This window comes from Pelodiscus sinensis, unplaced genomic scaffold (assembly GCF_049634645.1).
Source record: "Pelodiscus sinensis isolate JC-2024 unplaced genomic scaffold, ASM4963464v1 ctg93, whole genome shotgun sequence".
Lineage (NCBI taxonomy): Eukaryota > Metazoa > Chordata > Testudines > Trionychidae > Pelodiscus > Pelodiscus sinensis.
In genome coordinates, this window is record NW_027466008.1 from 296,423 (window position 1) to 313,892 (window position 17,470).

The 17,470-nt window shown below is 49.3% G+C and overlaps 1 long non-coding RNA gene across 1 annotated transcript in view; it reads left to right on the plus strand.

Moving 5' to 3' along the window:
• The window catches only part of LOC142825909 (uncharacterized), a 97,914-nt gene extending 84,281 nt beyond the window's left edge, over positions 1-13,633 (plus strand). Inside the window, exons 2-3 of the long non-coding RNA XR_012900234.1 lie at positions 2,199-2,299; positions 11,592-13,633. This is a non-coding gene — a long non-coding RNA (uncharacterized LOC142825909). The remainder of the gene's footprint in view (positions 1-2,198; positions 2,300-11,591) is intronic.
• Positions 13,634-17,470: the final 3,837 nt, after the last annotated feature.

The following is a 17,470-nucleotide window of genomic DNA, read 5'->3' on the forward strand; positions in this document are numbered from 1 at the left end:
ACTATTCCTGTTGATTTTTTAAAAGCACTTAGTTCGAGTAATTTTTAATTACTCAATCTTCCACAGATGTACGGCAACGAGCAGCACCAGAAATGGTTGTCCAAGCAACAATATTTGTTAGTGCAGACATTTTGAAGAAAACCAAACATTGTTTCCAAGCATTGCCATTTCTGCCAATTATTCAACCTTTTTTGATGGGGAAACAGTTCAGCTTAATTGAATGCTAACTTGAAAACCACTACTTTGACATACTTTCTGACACCAAAGAGAAATAGCTTTAATTTAAAAAAAACGACGAGGAGTCCTGTGGCACCTTATAGACTAACTGAAGTGTAGGAGCATAAGCTTTTGTGGGCAAAGACCCACTTCGTCAGATGCATGTAGTGGAAATTTCCAGAGGCAGGAATAAATATGCAGGCCAGGATCAGGCTGGGGATGATGAGGTGGATCCAATCAAGGAGGATGAGGCCCACTTCTAGCAGCTGATCTGGAGGTGTGAATTCCAAGAGAGCAGAAGCTGCTTTTGTAGTTAGCAAGCCATTCACAGTCTTTGTTTAATCCAGAGTTGATTGTGTCAAACTTAAAGATGAACTGTAGCTCAGCAGTTTCTCTTTGAAGTCTGGTCCTGAAGTTTTTTTGCTGCAGGATGGCTACTTTTAGATCTGCAATTGTGTGTCCAGGAAGATTGAAGTGTTCCCCTACAGGTTTTTGTATGTTGCCATTCCTAATATCAGACTTGTGTCCATTGATTCTTTTACGTAGGGACTGTCCTGTTTGGCCGATGTATATAGCAGTGGGGCATTGTTGGCACATGATGGCATATATTACGTCGGTGGATGTGCAGGAGAATGTACCAGTGACAGTATGGCTGATCTGGTTAGGTCCTGTGATGGTGTTGCTGGTGTATATATGTGGGCAGAGTTGGCACCGAGGTTTGTTGCAAGGATTGGTTCCTGAGTTCGAGTTATTATGGTGCGGTGTGTAGTTGCTGGTGAGAATATGCTTCAGGTTGGCGGGTTGTCTGTGGGCAAGGACCGGCCTACCTCCCAAGGCCTGTGAAAGCGAGGGATCATTGTCCAGGATGGGTTGAAGATCACTAATGATGCGTTGGAGAGGTTTTAGCTGGGGACTGTAGGTAATGGCCAATGGTGTTCTGTTGGTTTCTTTCTTGGGCTTGTCCCGTAGCAGGAGGCTTCTGGGTACATGTCTGGCTCTGTCAATCTGTCTCCTCACTTCCTTGTGTGGGTATCGCAGTTTACAGAATGCTTGTTGAAGATCTTGTAGGTATAGGTCTCTGTCTGAGGGGTTGGAGCATATGCGGTTGTACCTCAGTGCTTGGCTGTAAACAATGGATCGTGTGGTGTGTCCGGGATGGAAACTGGAGGCATGCAGGTAAGTATAATTAAAGTAAAATAGTGTAAAATTAAAGTATAATATAAGTAAAATAGTGTAATTTAATTTAGACACTAGAGCACACTACTATCTTGTATTTTCGTTTTGAGAGTGATTTCATGGAAAAATATATTTCAATGAATATTAGAACCACAAAATGCCAATAAAAGCAGCACCCCCTTTGTAGGACTCAAGCTAATAGAGAGGATTACATTGGAGCTCAAGTTAGTTTAAAAGTGAGTTGTCTGTGCAACCTTAATTCATCCTTCTTATACATATGCATGATTATTCAGTGTCTTTAATTACTTTTTCCATAGGGCCCTGCCTCATTCAGGACAGTTAGTGTTCACTTAATGAGAAGTGATTGAATATTGTTTTATCTTTGTTGTGCAATGTGGGGCCCTAGACTCATTTACTGTACACTAATCAAATTGTACCCTCAAGATAATTTATTCATTTTCTCGTGGGCTTCTGTATAGCACTCTTTATATTTGTGAAACACTCAGATACTTATCTTTTCAATTCCCTGCAAGATGAGGGTACCAAAAATTAGAGCACTTTTTGACCTTAATCTCTGTGCCCTAGTCCTTGTTTGTAAGCATGATGAAATTGTTCCTCTGAAGAACTTCATGTAAGTAGTATTCAAGCCAGAGTTTATACTTTTTAAAACAAGGGAATTCAGTGCCTATAACATCTCTCAGCTTAAAGGCCCTGAAAGAGTGATTTAGGGTCATAATGAAATATGTTTTCTGCTGGACATCCCACAGGACTCAATATGATATTCTTGTACACTAAATATTTTTCAGAATAAGTGCATCAGAATCTGACCCTTAGCGATCTGAAAAGAAAAGGGCTAACTGGAAGCCAATCTACAAATCCCAGCAAGATTGAAAATCATTCATCTAAGGTATACCAGGTACCTAACCCAGCATTGGGGGTCCTACGTGCTGTAATACAAATAAACTATATGCAATTAGCTGGGGTCTTTCATCTAAGAGCAGAAGGCCGTGTCTGCTGTGCACACACATTAAAAATATTACAGCTCTACAAAAAGTCAGAAGGAATTTTCATACTGTGGTGCTTAGCCAAAATTCCCAACAGGCTACTCTGAGCTGCCCAAAAGGAAGTTACCTACCTCTACAGTAACTGATGTTCTTCGAGATGAACGTTCCCATGGATCAATAGGTTGGTGCGTCACTGCTGAGACCATTGATGGAGATTTCTGACAGCTCTATCCTTGGGCCGCACATGTGCCAGCCAAGGCAGACACACGATGCTGAACTGCCCATACTGCACATGCGCAAACCTCACCCCCCCCCCCCGCCTCAGTTCCTTCTTTACCTCAGAGTCTGCAGTCAGACGAGCATTACCCCAAAGTAGAGGGGAACAAAGGAGGGTAGTAGAGACCCACGGGGACACTCATCTTGAAGAACATCAGATATTGTGGAAGTGGATAACCTTTTCTTTTTTGACAGATGTCCCCATGGGTGCTCCACATTAGGTGACTACAAAGTCATATCTCCTTAAGAAGGTAGGGACTTTGAGTCAGGAATGAAAGGAGTGGATAAGACAGATTTTGAGAATCTGAGGCTTGACAGAGGGCCCTGCAAGAGTACATACTGTTTTGCAAACGTGTGGTCTGAGGACCATGTAGCAGCTAGTGGGACTTTTCTGAGGAAGGCAACAGCCGTGGAAACAGCCCTGGTGGAATGGGTTCTTATTCTGTCTGGCGGGGCCACTCTGGTTTGCTCATAGCAGAGTTTGATATAGTCCGCAATACAGAGTGAGAGTCTATATGAGAATATTGTGCCATCCTTGTTGTGGTTCGCTATGGATACAAAGAGTCTAGGAGAAGATCGGAAGGGCTTGGTGCACTGTAGGTAGAAGAAAAGAACACTGCGGAGATCAAAGGTATGCATCTTTGATTCAAAATCATTCACATGAGGCTTTGTAAAAAAGGTAAGTAATTGAATAGCCTGGTTGAAGTGGATTGAGGAATGTATCTTTGGGAGGAATTTGGGCTGGGTGCATAACATGACCTTGTCCTTGCACAAGATGATATAGGAAGGATCAGCCATGAGGGCTGCGATTTCTTTCACTCTTCTAGCCAAGGTAATGACAACAAGGAATGCAGTTTTCATGAACAAGTGTCGTAAGAAACATGTAACCATGGCTTCAAAGGGAGCTCTAGTATGCACATTTAGCACCAGCTGGAGGTCCCATGGTTGTCTGGATAAAGGGTTTGGAGTCCCTTTAAAAACTTGTGTGTGAGTGAATGAGCAAATACTGAAGCGTCATTGATATTGCCATGGATGGTGGTAATAGCAGCGAGATGGACCCTAATGGAAGTTAATGCCAGACCAGTCTGTCTGAGGTAGAGGAAGTAGTCAGGAATAGTTGTTGGTGCTGTGGATGGTGAAAAATTCTTTTGAGTGCACCATACCACAAATCTCTACCACTTGTGAGCATAAGTCTTGCATGTACTAGGGGCTCTGCTGTAGAGGAGAACTGTTTGTACTTTGTGGGAACACAAAAGCTCTATGCCCAAGAGCCATTGAGGAGCCAAGCTGTGAGGCAAAGAGAGGTTCGGTTCAGGGGCTTGGTCTGACATGATGGGAGGAGAACGAGATCTTGGAAGAGAGGTGAGTGGAGGAGATGATCGAGGGACATTCTGGTCAAGAATAGGAACCACAGTTGTTGGGGCCATGCAGATGCTATGAGGATGAGGAGAGCTTCGCCTCTTCCAATTTTGTGTATCACTCTGTTTAAGAGTGGTATCAGTGGAAAGGCAGAGAAGTGCTGTGTCCAGGTCACTAGGAAGGCATCACCCAAGGAACCCTAGCCAATGCTTGCTTTGGAACAGTAATGTTGGCATTGTTTGTTTGTGGTAGTTGCAAATAGGTCTATTATTGATCAGCCCCAGTGACGGAATTTGTCAGACAAGACCTTGGAATATAGTTAGTATTTGTGTTCCGGAGGAAGCTCTATGCTTAGGGCATCAGTTGTAGTATTGAGCATGCCTGAGAGGTGTGCTGCGTTAATGGTAATATTGTGTCTTATGCATCAGGTCCATAATGTAACTGCCTCTGAGCGAAGTGCACGAGACCATGTGCCTCCTTGTTGATTGATGTAGAACAGTGGTTCCCAAAATTTTCAGCATCATGCCACCTTTTTAATTTTTGAGACACTCTTATGCCTCCTCACCTCTTCTTTACCATCATCCAACCCCCCTTTTAACAAAAAATTCAATTAATAATTTAAAATTTAAAATAAAACACAAAAACTTGGTATAAAAAGTTTACTTACAATTAAAAATATGAACAAATAGTTTTCCTTGGCACAAAAATTTAATAAAAATGTAATTTAACATAAAAAAATAGCAGAACCAAAACAAATTTAATGTGAAGGATAATGCTGCATTTTCTTCAAGAGTTGGGAAATCCTAGGTTTGAAAGATGAAAGTGCGCAATGCAAATAGTTTTCAACATCCATTCCATTTTTGTTTCAATTTTAACACTTTCTAGCTGGGAGACTCCCCTCCCTGAGCCAGTAGCCCCTTCTCCTCCTCCTCCTTCACCCAAATTCCCTCCCTGAGCTTGAAAAGCTTAGGTGCAAGCTCTGGGAGGGAATTTGGGTGCAGGAGCAGATGGAGGAGGAGTTGCTGTCTCAGGGAGGGTCTCCAGACTGGAGAGTGTTGGGGTCAGGTAGAGGGTTGGGGTGCTGAGCAAACCATAGGCTTATTATGGATGTGAGGGTGCAGAAGTCCAGATTGGGATATATGAGGGGCTCAGGGCAGAGGGATTGGGAGTATGATGGGCTCAGGACACAGATTTGCAGTGTATGGATTGTGCAGTAGTGTTGTGGCAGAAGACTGGGGATGTGAGAGGCTCAGGACAGGGGCTTCCAGTGTATGATAGGAGCAGGGTTGGGATGCGTGCGGGAATGCAGAGGTGTTATGATGCTGCAGCCATATGGGGGCTTGGCAGCAAGGCTTCATTTTTAAATAAAATATGTCCAACACAAACTTTTCAGCTTTGTCTATTTCTGGGAGAGGCGAGGAACCTGCTGTGGGTCAGGGATCACTGACACACAGAAAAATCAGTCAGGGACCACACAAGTGAGATGCAAAAATAACCCCCCTCCAAGCCTCACTGATGTGGCTCCAACTGAGACACCTCCCTTCCCTGGCATCCCAGCCCCATGGGGGGAGGGTAGGTAGGACTGAGGTTGAAGGCCTCCGGCCAGATTAACTCTTCTGGTGTTTCAGGGTTAGTGGAATGTGTGGGCCCCTCTATACTCTGAGGTAGGGACAAAAATGAGGGGTCCAGCGTACGAGACAAGGAATCCAGTATGCCACTGAGTGGGATAGGGATGAGGTGCAGAATCTGGGTAAAATATAGGGTACAGGAATAAGCTGGGGATAGGTTTCTGGCCAGGAGAGAGGGGGCAGGCGCAGAGTGCTGGTGGTGTCTAGTCAGGGTGCTGGATGGGATCTGGCTAGGGGGCAGGAGCAGGGTGCTGGTAAGACCTTGGGCAGGGTGCTGGTGGGGTCCTGGGCAGGATGCAGATGGAAGTCTGGCCGGGGGCGGGGTGTAAGTGGGGCCTGGAGCAAGTTGCTGATGGGCTCCTGGGCAGAGTACTCGTGGGAGTCTGGGCAGGGTACTCATGGATGTCTAGGAAGGGGCTATAGGGGGACAAGGTACTCATAGGCGTCTGGGAAGGGGACAGGGACAGCTTGGCTGGTACCTGGGAGTCCCACAGCTACATGCTAGGTCTGGGTTACCCTTGAATGGGGGGGCTCTTATGATAAGTGTTCCCCTGTAGTTCTTTTTCTGTTTGTTTACTCTCTTATGTCTCTACTTTTTTTTTTCTCTTTTTCTGTTTTGTCCAGGAGTGTAAAGCCTGGTTTGTGATGCAATCTAGTAGTCTTGATGTTTAAATTGTTCAAAATCTTCAATTTTTGATATTAAATCGCTGCCAATTGCAGTCTTTTTTTTTTTTTTTTTTTTTTTTTGAATAGTGGTAGAAATGTAGCCGTGTTAGTCTGGTGCAGCTGAAACAAAAAACAGGACTGTGTAGCACTTTAAACACTAACAAGATGGTTTAATAGGTGATGAGTTTTCGTGGGCCAGACCCACTTCCTCAGATCAAATAGTAGAAGAAAATTGTCACAACCATATATACCAAATTATACAAATAAAAAAAATGAACACATATGAAAAGGACAAATCAAATTTCAGAACAGAAGGGGAATGGTAGGGGGGAAGGGACGGAGGTAAATGTCTGTGAGCTAATTCATCCTTGCCACCATGGATGTAAAAGCTCTATACACCAACATCTCACATGAAGACGGATTACAAGCAATTAGAAACACTATCCCAGAGGACACCACTGCCAATCTGATAGCAGACCTATGTAACTTTGTTCTCACCCACAATTATTTCCAGTTTGAGAACAACTTATACCTCCAGTTCAGCGGCACAGCCATGGGTACACGCATGACCCCACAGTATGCTAATACCTTTATGGTTGACCTAGAACAATGTTTCCTCAACTCCCATCCCCTTTTACTCTTCTCTACTTATGCTACATCGATGACATCTTTATGATCTGGACACATGGCCAAGAAACACTGGAGACATTCCATAGAGATTTTCACAATCTACACTCTACCATCAATCTCTGCCTGGACCATTCTACATGAGAGATCCATTTCCTGGACTCCACAGTACAAATCAGCAATGGAAAATTAGACACCACCCTCTACAGAAAACCCACTGACTTATACAGTTACTTACATGCTTCCAGCTCCCATCCAGAACACACCATACAATCCATCATCTATAGCCAAGCCCTTTGATACAACCGCATCTGCTCTAATCCCACTGACAGAGACCAGAAACTTCAGGATCTCTACCAAGCATTTATAAACCTCAACTATCCACCCAGAGAAATAAAAAAGCAAATTGAAAGAGCCAGATGAATATCTAGAAACCAACTACTTCAAGACAGATCCAAGAAAACCAACAATAGAACACCACTTGTCATCACCTACAGCCCCCAACTTAAACCTGTCCAATACGTTATCAATAAAATACAGCCTATACTGGAATAGGATACTAAACTCCGAGAGGCTCTGGGAGACAGACCCATAATCTCCTATAGACAACCACCAAACCTGAAGATGATTCTTACCAACAACCACAGGACATACCACACTAATACCAACCTTTGTACCTTCCCTTGCAACAAACCCCGTTGCCAGCTTTGTCCACATTTTCACTCTGCTGATACCATTATTGGACCCAACCAAGTGAGTTATAAGATCAAGAACACATATTCCTGCACATCCAGAAATATAATTTATGCAATCATGTGCTGAAATTGTCCGTCCGCTATGTACGTTGGACAAACGTCTCAGACACCTCGCCAAAGGATCAATGCCCACAAAACAGTTATCAGACAGGATCACAAAGAAAAAACAGTTTCTTGCCATTTCAACCAGAAAGGACATTGTCTCAATGACTTGATTACCTGCATCCTGCTTCAAAGGCCTTTTAAGACTGCACTTGAAAAAGAATCCTCTGAACTGTCATTCATGCTTAAATTCGACACTTTACACACCAATTTGAATAAAGACGCTAATTATCTTACCCATTACAAAGACAGCTTCCCCAATTATCACCTCTAATATCATTAGCTCACAGACATTTACCTCCCTCCCTTCCCCCCATCCCCCTCCCATTCTCCTTCCGTTCTGAAATTTGATTTGTCCTTTTCATATGTTTTCATTTTTTTTATTTGCATCCTTTGGTATATATGGTTGTGACAATTGTCTTCCACTATTTGATCTGAGGAAGTGGGTCTGGCCCATGAAAGCTCATCACATATTAAACCATCTTGTTAGTCTTTAAAGTGCTACGAGAGAGCATTGCCACGGTTTGAAGCACAGTATCCGAAAGGAGGAAAAAAACTATTCACATAAGAACAGGAGAATCATAGAGCTGGAAGAGACCTCAGTAAGTCATCAAGTCCAGCCCCCTGCCAAGGCAGGACCAATCCCAAATAAACCAACCCATCCAGGGCTTAGTAAAGCTAAGATTTAAACACCTCTTGGGATGGAGATTCCACCACCTCCCTAGGTAACTCATTCCAGTGCTTCACCACCCTTCTAGTGCAATAGTTTTTCCTAATTTCCAACCTAGACCTCTCCCTCTGTAACTTGAGACCATTGCTCGTTTTGCCATCCATCACTACTGTGAACATCCTTTCTCCATCCTCTTTGTAACCCCCCCCTTCAGGAAGTTGAAGGCTGCTATCAAATCCCCCCTCACTCTTCTCTTCTGCAGACTAAACAAACCCAAATCCCTCAGTCTCTTCTCATAGGTCATGCACTCCAGCCCCCTTACCGTTTTGGTCGCCCTCCTCTGGATCCTCTTCAATGCGTCCACATCCTTTCAATAGTGGAGGCCCTAGAACAGAACACAGTACTCCAGATGTGGTCTCACCAGAGCCAAATAAAGGGGAATAATCTCTTCTCTGGATCTCCTGGCAATGCTCCCCCTAATGCATCCTAATATATCACTAGCCCTCTTGGCTACAAGGGCACATTGTTGACTCATATCCAGCTTCTCATCCACTATAATCCCCAGGTCCTTTTCTGCAGAACTGCTACTTAGCAAGTCAGTCCCAATCCTGTAATAATGCTTGGAATTCTTGAATGCTTGGGGTCCTTGTTGAAACTCATCAGATTTCTTGTGGCCCAATCCTTTAATCTGTCCAGGTCACTCTGGACCGTATCTCTGCCCTCCAATGTATCTACCTCTCCCCCTAGCTTAGTGTCATCTGCAAACTTACTGAGGGTGCAATCCATCCCCTCATCCAGGCCATTAATAAAGATGTTTAACAAAACTGGTCCTAGAACAGATCCTTCTGACACTCTGCTAGAAACCGACCACCAGCCTGACATCAAGCCGTTGATCACTATCTGTTGGGCCCGACAGTCTAGCCAGCTTTCTATTCATCTTACAGTCCATTTATCCAATCCATATGCCCTTAACTTACTGGCAAGAATATTGTGGGAGACCGTATCAAAAGCTTTGCTACAGTCAAGGTATATCACATCCACTGACTTTCCTATATCCACAGAACCAGTTATCTCATCATAGAAGCTAATCAGATTGGTCAGGCATGACCTGCCCTTTGTGAATCCATGTTGACTATTCCTGATCACTTATCCCTCTTCCAAGTGCTTCAGAATGGATTCCTGGAAGATGCCCGCCATGATTTTTCCAGGGACTGAGGTAAAGCTGACTGGTCTGTAGTTCCCTGGACTGTCCGTCTTCCTTTTTTAAAGAAGAGCACTCCATTTGTCTTTTTCCAATCATCCATGTTTGTGTTTAAGCTCACCAAGGATGTCCCCAGTTAGCCAATCTGGTTGCCTACCATATTTGCTTTCTTGCTGCGCATCGGGATGGTTTCTTCCTGTGCCTTTAATAAGTCTTCTTTAAAATACTGCCAGCGCTCCTGGACTCCTTTCCCCTTCATGTTAGCATCCCAGGGAATCCTGCCCATCAGTTCTCTGAGGGAGTCAAAGTCTGCTTTTCTGAAGTCTAGGGTGTGTATTTTGTTACTCTCTTTTGTTCCGTTAGTCAGGATCCTGAAATCTACCATCTCGAATACTAAACAACTGTAATGAAGAAACAAACTAACTATAAGGGAGAGGTCTAATTCTAGTAGGAAAAAACTGGGAGAAATGGTGTCAGGAGAGATGAAGGTTCTGTTTTAAGTCAGAGGCGGTAGTAAAGGAACTGAGGAGCAGAGGGTCTCATGCATGTGCATTCTAGGCAGATAGGGAGCCGGAACTATGGGTATGTCTACACTACAAAGTTAATTCGAACTAACAGCCGTTAGTTCGAATTAACTTTCATAGGTGCTACACATACAAACCGCTAGTTTGGACTTAATTCGAACTAGGTAAACCTCATTCTACCAGGAGTAACGCCAAATTCGAATTCAGTAGTTGGAATTAAGGGCTGTGTAGCCACTTAATTCAAAGTAGCTGGAGCCCAGCCCTCCCCAGGTTCCCCTGGTGGCTGCTCTGGGCCAAACCAGGAAAACTCCTCTCCTCTCCCCAGCCAGACGCCACTTGCCAGAGCCAGCCCTGCCAGCAGTCTCTGCCCCGAACCAGGGGCTGCAGGATGAGCCAGGCAGCCAGTGCCAGCGAGCCGTCCCCCCGCCCAGTCCCCCAGCACCCAGGGGCCAGCCAGGGGCCGTAGATGGCGCGCACCCTCCTGGTCTAGTGTGGAGGTCATGGACCTCATTGAGGTTTGGGGGCAGGCCCCCAGCGTCCATGATCTCTGTACTAGGAGGAGGAACGTGGCCGTCTACGGGCGCATAGCGGCCGCCATGGCCCGAAAGGGACACAGGCCACCCAGGAGCAGGTGCACCTGAAAGTAAAACAGCTACGGCAGGCGTATGCCAGGGCCACCAGGGGCGGCGCCGCAGCAGGGGCTGCCACCTGCCCCTACTTCCCCGCCCTCGACCGACTCTTGGGGGGCGGGGCGGTCCGTGCCAGCCCGGGAGGCAGCGAGCCGGGACTGGAGGGCCCTGACCTGGGCACACCGGAGGGGCCACCACAAGGAGTTCCAGCACTGGAGTCGGCAGGGTCATCCAGGGAGACCGTACCGGGGAAGTAGTTCGAATTAAGTATTTCGGGGGAGGAGGCGGGAGGGAGACCAGGGACCGCGCACGTGGGCCATGCCTCCCACGGATCACACAGACACCTGTGCACGTGCAAGCACATGCCATGCCACGCTCCAGCTGCGTGACACCCAGGGGCCGTGGCCCAATAGGCACATGCATGTCTGAAGAGACCTGACATGCTCCTGACCCTGGGGCGGGACCCAGCAGGATGCTTTCCCTCCACACGTCTCCTCTACATGGAGGCAGGGGACATCTCCCCCCCCCCGCCCGCCCACCGCCCCGGCCACACTATACATGGCACAGGGACATGGGTGCGGTCTTGGGGCAGCTCCCCGTCCCGGGGAGAGCCAGACATCCTGACCATGGCCTCTGTACAAGCACAGCGGCTCTGACTGTGCAGGGCATGGTCGCCCTCACGTTGCGGGGCGGGGGGATGGGGCTGGGCATCATCTTCTGTGTCCCCAGGGAGAAGTGACCACTCTCTTTCTCTACAGCTGCACCAGCTGCTTGTGCAGGGTGCACCACCCCACCCGGGACATGCTCCCGCACCCATGGCCTGCTCCGGTCCGCCACCACAGAGCAGGAGTACTGGGACCAGCACCTGGGGTCCTTGCGAGCCCTGCACCACACCGTCGAGGCCTGGATGTGGGAAGACCTGCAGCTCCACCAGGAGCAGCTGGCTGAGGACCGAGCCAGAAATGCAAATCTGCAGGCCCTGCTGCAGAGCATGGTGCCCTGTGCTGATCCTGCGCCTGCTGTCCCCCCAACAACTGTCCCTCCTCCCACTCCTACCCCCCTCCCACCTCTTCCTCCTCAAGCCCCACACCCTCCTCCTCCTCAATGTCCACACCCCTCACCTCAACCTCTGCACCCTCCACCCCATCCCCGCGGGGATGCCGAGGCCCCCTTCCTTGCCGTGCTGGGAGGCGGTTGGCCCGGCGACACCTCCACCCCGATCCCTGAGTTTCCCCTCCCCCTCTTTCCCCTTGCTTTCCCCTTCCAGCTCCCTCCTCCCAGTTTTCCCCCTCCTCTCTCCCACACTCTCTCCTGCCCTTTCCTGCCTCCTTTCCCCCGTCTCCCCACAGTTTTATTTCCCCTCCCCAGTTTTGTTAAATAAAGAGAGTTTGTATTTTATTTTTTTACATCAGGAAGGGGGGCTAGGGAGGGGTAAGTGGAAGAAGGTGAGGGAGGAATGGGGCATGAGCCCCCGATGGGGAGGACTAGGGTAGCTCTGCGGGCTCCTTGGGGTGGAAGCTCTCCTGCAGGGCCTCCTGGATCCTGACAGTCCCCCGATTGAATTCAAATTAGCTTTTAGGTCTAGATACACTAGTTCAAATTAGCTTAGTTCGAATTAACTAATTCGAATTAAGTTAGTTCGAATTAGTGCTGTCGTGTAGACATACCCATTAATGACACACTCTTGCAGTTCTGATGCCATGCAACAGAGGGCAACAGACTGCACCGAAAACATTGCGTATGAAAAAAAAAGCTTATTGAAGTTTTTCTACAATATTTTACCAACTTTTTTAAAGCACAAATCGTTTAATTTCAGTTAAATCTTTGCCCTCAAACACTTCACGTGCAATGATCTTGGGCATTCCACACAATAATTTAGCATTGAAAGGCGATCTTTTCCTGTGCTTTGCGGTGACAATTTGGATTTGGGCATCCAAATCCAAACTGGCAGGAAAATGTCTATTTGAAACTAAACCTCACACAAGCCATTTGTGCTTCTAACTGACCGTTCTGTCTCCTTTCATTTGCAAAAAACTCAAAACAAAGGAAAATGTCAAATAGAAGCCCAGGTGGGATGATACGTCTGGTGCCTCCTGCCACAGCAACCCCCCACCCAGTGAGTGCAGAGGAGGCAATAACTCACTGGCTGCCGGGTTATGACAGGGGCAGGGAATTCCAGAAGAAACTCGCCCAGCAGAAGGGTTTGGGATTCCCCCTTGGAAAGAGCCACTTTCCTGCCCTGAAAAGACATTTCCAGGCTCAGTCATGCTGGGCGAAGCCCAGGAAAGGGGCATGGAGACAAAGCATCTCATTGGACGAGCCCGCCCCCCCCCGTTGTGTCATCATATTTCCTTTGGCATCCATTGCCATGTGTGACGGACCGGACCGGGCCGTGTCTGGGCACAGCTGAGGGCATCCGCTCAGGGCGAATTGCTCAAATTCGGGGCACCTTACAGCCCCCAGACTGGTGACCTTTCCAAACAGGCCACAAACCAGTCCCACGGAGCGCTTCAGCAGCCTGCCTGAAGCCTCCCGAGCAAAACCCCTCCGACACCCCAGCAATATCCGTGCCCCAGATGGCCCCGGGCCTCATACACCAGTGAGGTCACTCGTCAGGTCGGGCCGGTGAACTACGAGATCTATCAACCGGATCGGAAGAAGAAAACCCAAATATTTCATGTAAATTTCCTGAAGCACTGGCGAGAACGGGAGGCCCTGATGATTACCCCCTAGCCAGCGGAGCCCACTCTAGGGCCGGAAATACCTGATCTGGGGGAGGAAAGAGAGCCACAGCTGGGAAACACCCTCTCTGCAACCCAGGTGAAACAAGCACATTGTCTCATAGGGTATGTCGACACTACCCCGCTAGTTCGAACTAGCGGGGTAATGTAGGCATACCGCACTTGCAAATGAAGCCCGGGATTTGAATTTCCCGGGCTTCATTTGCATAAGCGGGGCGCCGCCATTTTTAAAACCCCGCTGGTTCGAACCCCGTGCAGCGCGGCTACACGGGGCACGAACTAGGTAGTTCGAACTAGGCTTCCTAGTTCAAACTACCGTTACTCCTCATGGAATGGGGTAGGCGTCAAATTTTGAAATTGCATTTACTCGTCTGAAATCGATGCAGAAGCGGACACTGCCATCTGGCTTCAGCACCAAGACGATTGGGCTACGCCACTCGCTCTGGGAGCGCTCTATCACTCCCAGTTGCAGCATCGACTGGACTTCCTCCTCGACTACCTTCACCTGGGGAGAGCCGACTTTATAACCACCCTGGATCTTACAAAGGGATATTGGCAGATCCCCCTGGACCCCGAATCGAGAGAAAAAACTGCCTTTTCAACTCCCTCGGGATTGTTCCATTTTATAAGGATGCCATTTGAACTCCATGGGGCCCCTGCAACATTTCAGCGAATGATGGACCGCTTGCTATCCCCGCATACGGCGTATGCCGCCGCGTACCTAGATGATGTGGTAATTTACAGCCAAGATTGGGAGGAACATCTCGAGCGGGTAGCGGCCGTAATGCGGACATTGCGGGATGCCGGCCTGACCACCAATCCCACGAAATGTAAACTTGGCTGGCAGGAAACCACCTACCTCGGGTACCAGCTGGGGTGGGGCCTAGTCCGGCCTCTAGTAGGGAAGGTGGAGGCGGTCCAAAACTACCCGGCACCCAACTCCAAGAAGAAAGTAAGACGGTTTTTAGGGTTGGCAGGCTACTATCGCCGTTTTGTGCCACACTTTGCAACTCGAGCCGCGCCTCTCACGGCGCTCCTCAAGAAAGACAGTCCTCAAAGGATCAGGTGGTCGCCGGAATGCAAGACAGCTTTTCAGGACCTAAAAGCCGCTGTGTGCAGCGAGCCAGTTCTGTTCAGCCCCGATTTCTCCCGGCCCTTCATTGTCCAGACGGACGTGTCAGACTGCGGACTGGGGGCAGTACTGTCCCAGGAAATTGAGGGAGAAGAACACCCAGTGCTGTATATCAGCCGAAAACTATTTCCTCGAGAGCGCCGCTACACCGCAATTGAGAAGGAGGCCCTAGCGATAAAGTGGGCCATCGAGGCGCTGCGGTATTACCTCCTTGGAGACTCTTTTATTCTTTTTACAGACCATGCACCCCTACAATGGCTCCATCAGATGCGGGATACCAACAGTCGCATCATGAGATGGTACCTGTCCCTCCAACCGTATGTATTCACAGTGAAACACCGAGCAGGGAGGGACAATGTCGATGCCCTGTCCCGCAGGGAGGAAGAGCAGAAGCCCAGTCCCGGAGATTGGGAGCTGGACTTAAGGGGGGGAGGAGTGTAGGGGGGTGGAATGGCCACCCACTGAGCCGGAGGCGGAGGAACCCCTCTGGGAGCCATTTTGGCCCAGCCTAGCCCCGCCCCCCTCACCTGACCGGAAGTCAAAGGGCGGGACTAGGACTATAAGAAGGCTGCCTGGGAGCTCAGTCAGGGCCCAGCCTCCGAGGGAGCCGGAGGCCGGTCCAGAGCTCCTGCCTGGGGAGACTAAGACCTGGGCTAGGCCGTCCTCAGCCACCTCCCTGGAGGCCGCCAAGGCTTCCCTGCCGGGACTACTGAGGCCTTGCCATGCCAGCCAGCAGAACAACCCGAGGACCCAGAGGACTGGCCCGAACCACTAAACCGGCTGGACCCCCGGTGGGTACTGGAACGCCGGGGCCGGACGAGCCCGCAGGACGCTACAGAGCTCCGACCCCTCGGCCCCTGGATTGGGCTGCCTGGACCCTGCTGGGACAACACCGACCTCAACTCCACGACGGACCTGCCGGAACTACAGCTACCGGGGAAGGGGGGGGACGAGAAGTGGCCCAGGGGGTAGCCGGGCGGGGAGCCGCCCGCGGCCAGCAAGATACGGGCCGGAGCCCTGCTGAGCCAGTCTCAGCTGCCCGGCTGCATTCAGGGCCCCTGGGCCGGGGCGCAGTAGGTGGGTGGGCCTGCGCCCCCCCCCCCGGCCACCCCGAACCGGGTGGCAGTCTCCCCCCCTCACTGCGGCTGCCGATGCCCTACCGGGCCCGCTCCTGTATGAGGAGCTCCTACGAATGTGGGGTTGGCTGGGCCACCCGGCTTGAGGGCCTGGCCTAATGGACTATGTTTATGGCCCGCCCTGCCTGAGGGCGCGGGTTTACCTACGGTACGTCTGAGACTGACCGTGTGTTGGGCGGGACCCCTTAAAGGGGCCGGACTAGACTGGGTGCCAGGCCCTGACCTGTGCAATAATAGACTGACTATGGCCCGGACCTGAAGGAAGGCCGGGAGAGACTCGCCTATTAAATTAAGGCGCAGTAACGCAGGGAGGCAGGCGTGTCTCCCGCTGCGCTGGGGGCTGAGGAGCCGCCTCCTGAGGGCCTACCGGCCTATCACAAACCCGTCAGTCCCCCAGAAGGGGAAAGCTTAGAGGCTACGGTTGTCACTGCCGGAGGGCAGTGACCTAAAAGGCGACGTGACGACGAGAGCCACCCACTACAGCTCCGCTAGTTCAAATTAAGTTTGCTAGTGTAGTGCCTGTCAAAGTTAATTCGAACTAACGTCCGTTAGTTCGAATTAACTTTGTAGTGTAGACATACCCTGAGTCCTTTTAGTTAAATGTATATCCCTTTGTCCTAACGCTTAGTAAGTTTAGCAAAAGGCCTAAGCAGGGAAAGATAAAGTACTAGAAGAATGTTGAAGGCTGAGATCTTAATTGCTTGATTTACAATGACTTTTTCTCTGAGGGTACGTCTACACTACAGCACTAGTTCGAACTAACGCATCTAGAACTAAAAACTAGTTCGAACTAGCGTTTTGCTAGTTCGAACTAGCAAGTCCACATTGAGTGGACTCTGAACAGGGCTTAAGGATGGCTGGAAGCAGTGCCGGCAGGGCATAAAAGGAGGACTTAGAGCATGGAGATGCTGTCTCAGGCTAGCCGAGGGCTGCGCTTAAAGGGTCCCGACCCCCACCCCGGACACACAGTTCTAAGGGGTGCCCCGCTTGCAAAGAAGTTCTGGCTTGGAGTGCCCTGAGTGCCCACATTGGGCACATCACACCACTCGTCCATCAGCCCGGCTGCACTTGCTGCAGGCTGCCATCTGGGGAGAGGGAGTAATTGGGGGGCTGCAGGAGAGCTTCCACCCCCAGAAGCCCGCAGAGCCAGCCCAGTCCTCCCCATCGGGGGCTCGTACCCCATTCCTCCCTCACCTCCTTCCACTTACCCTTCCTTAGCCCCCCTTCTTATTGATGTACAAAATAAAGATAACGTTTCTTCCAACATTGACTCTGTCTTTATTGAAAAAAAACTGGGGGAGACTGGGAAAAGGAGGTGGGAGAGGGGAAGAGAAAGGCTGGGAGAGGGGAGGGCAACTAACATGATCAGGGGTTGGGAACAGGTCCCAGATGAAGAAAGGCTACAGAGACTGGGACTGTTCAGCTTAGAAAAGAGGAGACGGAGGGGGGACAGGATAGAGGTCTCTAAAAGAAGGGGTTGGGTGGAGAGGGTGCATTCAGAAAAGTTCTTCCTGAGTTCCCATAAAGAAGGACTAGAGGACACCAAAGGAAAGGAATGGGTAGCAGGCTTGAAACTAGTAAGAGAAAGTTGTTGTTCTTGACAAAGCAAATAGTTAACCTGTGGAACT